General features: G+C 42.8%; 1 pseudogene; it reads left to right on the forward strand.

Annotated features, from left to right (window-relative positions):
- Positions 1-676: 676 nt before the first annotated feature.
- Positions 677-1,390, forward strand: LOC102853779 (annotated as a pseudogene).
- Positions 1,391-5,790: the final 4,400 nt, after the last annotated feature.

Genomic DNA, 5,790 nt, shown 5'->3' on the forward strand with positions numbered 1-5,790 from the left:
CAAACACAGGCTATATATGTGGATTTCACATATGCATAGGATGGTATGCATAGGATGATATGCATAGGAATCAGATCGATTACATCTGTAGAGAGAATCACTAGAGAAGCTCAATATCAGCTGCAAAAACTAGGCCAGGTGCTGATTTGTGGAACAGAGCACCAACTACTCATCTGTAAGTTCAAGCTGAAGTTAAAGAACCAACTTCAAAATGTATATACACACAACAAAGCAGCATTCATCTATAAAGAAAATGAAGCCTTGTCCAAAAGGGAACCTTGAAAACATCATGCTTAGCTAACTAAGTCAGTTGTAAAAGCGAAATATTGCATGCTCTAATTTACACAAAACAAACAAGTGTATAGAAACCAACGAGTGTTATAGGAAGGAGGAAATTGAAAAAGCAGTTTTCTTTTGTTTTCTACTTAAAGGTCATTGAGTTTGTTAATGGTGGTGGAATGATTTGGCAAGGATGTCAACTTGAAGAATATAATCTATACCATTTATTTGCACATATAGAAATTGTTAAGATGGTGTATAGTTTGTTACGTATCCTTTCTACACATTTAAGCAACAATATAGTAAAAAAAAAAAAGCAAATCACTTAAGAGGGGGCAAATAGGCCCACGGGGGCCAGGCCAGTGCTGGCAGACGATCTAGTGCCTGGGAGCTGTGTATGTTGCAGTGTCCGCTGGCCAGGCTGGCAGCACCCGCCCTGGGCTGGACCCTCTCGGACGAAACTGAATCTCTTGTGGGCCTGGAGGATAGAAAGTTATGCTACCAAGTCAAAGGGATGTCAAGACCAAGACCAGTCGTCCTGAGTGGTCCGTCAGGGGCCGGGAAAAGCACCCTGCTGAAGAAGCTCCTATGAGAGTATGGCAATATCTTTGGCTTCAGTGTGTTCCATACCAAAAGGGACCTGAGACCTGGGGAAGAGAATGGCAAAAAGTACTACTTTGTCACCAGGGAAGCCATGCAGAGAGACATTGCTGCAGGCGACTTCGTTGAGCATGCTGAATTCTCAGGGAACCTGTATGGGACAAGCAAAGCCACTGTGCAGGCCGTACAGGCCATGAACTGGATCTGCGTGCTGGATGTGGACCTGCAGGGTGTGCGGAACATCAAGAAGACAGAGCTGTGGCCCCTCTACATCTGCGTGCTGGCACCCTCCCTTGAGATCCTGGAACAACGTTTGAGAGGCCGGAACACGGAGACAGAGGAGAACCTCGTTAAGTGGCTGGCCACTGCCAAGGTCAACATGGAGAGCATCAAGGAACCAGGCCTGTTTGACCTCGTCAGCATCAACAACAACCTGGACAAGGCATATTCAACTCTGAAGGAGGCCTTCTCTGAGGAAATCAAGAAAGCTGAAAGGACCAGCTGCTCCTGAGGAGCACCCCAGCCTGCTTTCATTACACAGGATGCATTCCAGGCCTTGCCGCCCCCGCCCCCCATTCCACAGTGTCCCCACTGGAGCTGCAGCCCAGATCCTGGCAGCTCCAGCCAGTGTGGACCTGGACACTACCTCAAGACTCAAGCTCAGGAGTCTGGCCTAGGCCAGACCAGCTCCCACAACAACCCTCCTGGCCTGGCGTGAGCCTGCCCCTATATCCACTGCACTCCTCAGCGACCGATGGCCAGCACCCTCTGACCTACACCTGAGAAGCCAGAGCTGGGGTCACATTGTAATAAAATGATTCCTGGGGTTAAAAAAATTTTTTTTAAAAAAAGAGGGGGAAAATATCAGCCTGGCCTCTGACATCACCATGATAGGATCAATCCTGCTTTCAAATACAATGGCACAACACCTACAAAGTCATCAAGGGGAAAAGTGTGACTCAAGAACTTTATTTTCAGCCAAACTATTGTTCAAATATAAAGGCAAAAGACAAAAATTTTTAACATGTGTGGGAAGTTTGGAGGCTGACTGTGCAGTCTGGATCTGTGGGAAGAACAGGATGATTTATTTTTTTTTTAGTGACCTAGAGTTTTACTCAGGATTTCAGTCATGTGTTTCTTTGACAAACATTTAAAGCCCCTCTGCTTGTCAGGCACCGAGCTCAGGACTGTAACAGTTTTTTACCAGGTGCTCAAGGAGGTGGGAGGGAACCTTCTCAAACAGGTCAGCTGGTCTTTGTAAGATGAGTGGGATTTTTCCAGGCTGAAGAATGAGAGGAAAGCATTCCAGGCAAAGAGAAGACTATGTGCAGAGGCGAGCAGGCGTGAAGGAGAGGGGTGTGATCTGAAATGCCTAGATGTTGGGAACGGAATGAACAACACGGTGCGAATGGGTAAACCCTGTTGACCCGCAATCAGGAAAGGGTCAGAGGCCTTTTAACATTGGGCTAGAAAGGCTTACATTTTATCCCACAGGCGATGTGGAGTCATGGAACAACTGAAGCATGGAAAGGACATGGCATTCTTTGTCAATTTAGTTGCAAGAAGGAATGGTTCAGAGGTTTTGCGAGGCATCAGATTTCACCATTCCACAGCTGCTTGAGCTCACAGTCATATCTAATGATATACGTTAGAGCCACTCCCTTTAGAGTCAGCCGCAAGGCAAGGCTGCCCACGATTACCGCCTTCATTCGCCTCATACTGAAATGTCCAGTTAGTAACAAAGACAAGAAGAATAAATAAAAAGCCAAGGGTTATTATGACCATTTAAGTATTCATTGCCCGATCAAGGAGTATGCTGTATACATCCTTCCTTGTACATCTCTATTTTTCCTGGAGTTTTTTAATGATTTCTTATTCTTTGTTACTGAAGGCAAACACAATGGAGAACTAAGACGCACTGAAAAACTGAGAAATTCATGAAAACACAGCATAACATGAAAGAATCTAGAAGGCATTATACTGAGTGAAATAAGTCACAAAAGAACAAATACTGTATAAGTCTACTGCTATTAAAACTAGAGAAAAGATTACATAGAGAACTAACCTATTACGATTGGGGAAATAGGTAGAAAATTAATGGATGGACAATGAACACTTTATTGGGATGGGTGAAGGGAAGGTCAATGTGGAATGAATGGATGATCAGATATTGTGTTTATAGTAATTAACAAGATGAAACAAAATAGGCATGATTAATTGATTAGGAGGGGGAAATGCTACAATATGCTTTGTAAACTTTCACACAAATCACAATAATTTTTTTTAAAATCTGCTCTTTGTCTCTTTTTTTCAGCAACAGTTCCATGACAAGCTCTGTGTTAGAGACTTCATTTTTTTAACATATTCAATCAATGTCTTTGAGCTGTGGTGTTGGAAAAGAGCGCTGAACATCCCATAGACGGCCAAGAGAATGAACAGATATGTCTTGGAGAGGATGCAGCCGGAGTGTTCTTTGGAGGCAAGAGTGATGAGGCTTTGCCACAAATACTTTGGACATGTTGCCAGGAGGTGCTATTCCTTGGAGAAGGACATGATGCTGGGAAGGGTGAAGGATTGGCAAAGGAAAAGAAGACCTTCTAACAGATGGATTGACATGGTGACTGCTGCAAAGGGCTCTTGTGTGTCAGGAAGTGTGAGGATGGTGCAGGATATGGCAGGGTTCAGATATTTTGTTCATAAGGTCACTGTGAATCATACTTGACACAACAGCACCTAATAACAACAACAACTTATTTAATCTTCCAAACAACTTGGGCAAAGTCAGTATTGTTCTACTTTGACAGGTGGCTATGAAGAGTTTAATTACTTGATAAAAATCCAGGGTCAGGGTACAGTAGAGTTAGAATTCTCATCTGCCCCAGTGGGATGATGTGATAAGTCCTAACCAACCAAACCAGAAACCAACAGACAACTAGTTGCCATTGAGTCTATTCTTTGACCTCATGGGTGCACAATTAGGCTCAACAGGATTTTCAAAGTTGTAACATGTTGGAAATAAATCACTGGATCCTTCTCCTAAGACATTTCTCTTCTCCCCATTTCTTCTTAGCCCCACCCCCACCCCCAGCCCAGTGAAATTCACTTCAGTGCCTGCAGCTTATGAGCAAGGATGCCAGGCAATGGTTTGGGGCTACAGTTTGCTCTGACATGGAACACTATGACAGACTCATGGGGACGGGCCTGCCCTAAATCCAAACCCTGCATCCAAGACATTTCTGAGTATGTTCAAATTGCCAGTATTTCTATTAATAGTTCAGGACCTAACCTTTTGTGCTACCAGAGACAATCCTATAAAAAAAAATCTTATCAGCCCCTAAGCCAGTCCTATATAAAGATACTATATTTATATGAAGAACAGTAATATGGTGAGTGCATGACTCAGTTACTTGAGTCTCAAAGGCAAGAAGGCATGCAAAAAATGCTAAAGGTGCGTATCTAGTGAGTGGCCCAATTCAACCCTCCACACAACAGATTTGTAACTCAGGACTTTTGTGCGTTCCAGCCTCTTTCTCAAAAAGACAAAGTAAAACATTGCCATGGAAGACCTAGAATTAGAAGACCAAAAGGGAAGAACATGTTCAGTATTTCTCAAGCTGAAAGAACTGAAGAAAGAAAATGCAAATATCAAGTTTCAATACTGAAAGATTCTATGGGCAAAATACTGAACACAGGAAGAATCTAAAGGAAACAAAAGGGATACACAGAGTCACTATTCCAGAAGTAACTGGTCAATGATCAACCACCTCGGAAGATAACATATGACCAAGAACTAAATGTAAAGTGGGAAGAAGTCCAAGATACATGAAGTCAGTGGTGTAGGGCAATACCAAGATGTAGGTATTGACAGAATATCAACTGAGGTGTTTCAGCAAACTGATGCAATGCTGAGTGCACTCACGAGTTTATGCCAAGAAATATGGAAGACAGCCACTTGGTCAGTGAGTTGGAAGAGATTCAGATCTGTGCCCACTCTAAGAAAGGTGGTTCAATAAACTGTAGAAATTATTGAGCGATACCATTAATAGCATGCAAAGTAAAACTCTGCAGAAGATATTTCAAAAGGGGCTGCAGCCGTACATCCACAGGCAAAGGCCAGAAACTCAAGGTAAATTTAGAAGAGGACACGGAAGAAAAAAGAAGCTACATCATTGCTGATGCCTGATGGACCTTGGCTGAGGGCAGAGAACACCACAAAGAAGTGCATCTGTTCCACTGACTATGCAGTGGCGTTTGACTATGAGGGTCCTAATAAATTGCTTAACACATTATAAAGAGTGTGAATTACAGAACACTTAATGATGCTCGTATGGAACCTGTACATAAAAAGAGAGGCAGTCATTTTAACAGAACAAATTTACCATCGGATTCCATACTGATTCAATCTGTGTGGTGAGCAAATAATCTGAGAAGCTGACTATAGGAAGAATGTAGCATCAGGACAGCAGGCAGACTCACTAAAACTTGTGATATGTAAATGATACAACCTGCTTGCTAACAGCAAGAGAACTTGAAACATTTATTGGAAGATAAAAGAACTAGAACCTATAGTATAGATTAGGGAGCTCTCATGGCCTAGTGGCAAGAAGCTGTGCAATAATCCCAAAGACACACAGTTTGAGGCCACCAGCTGCTCTGTGGGAGAAGGATGGACAATCTCCTCCCATGCAATTAACTGCTTCTGAAAACCCACTGGAGGGTCAGCTATGGGTCGGTTCCAGTTCTACCGTATACAACAACAACAATAGTACAGCTTACATCCCAATATAAAGAAAGCAAATAGCCTCACAACTGAACCCATATGCAACATCATTATAAATGAAGATAGAATTTGTCAAAGATTTCATTTCATTTGGATCCACAACCAAAATGCACACCCATGTTTTTGTGTAC

Source organism: Elephantulus edwardii, unplaced genomic scaffold (genome assembly GCF_000299155.1).
Source record: "Elephantulus edwardii isolate Elephantulus edwardi_28Jun2011 unplaced genomic scaffold, EleEdw1.0 scaffold00152, whole genome shotgun sequence".
NCBI lineage: Eukaryota > Metazoa > Chordata > Mammalia > Macroscelidea > Macroscelididae > Elephantulus > Elephantulus edwardii.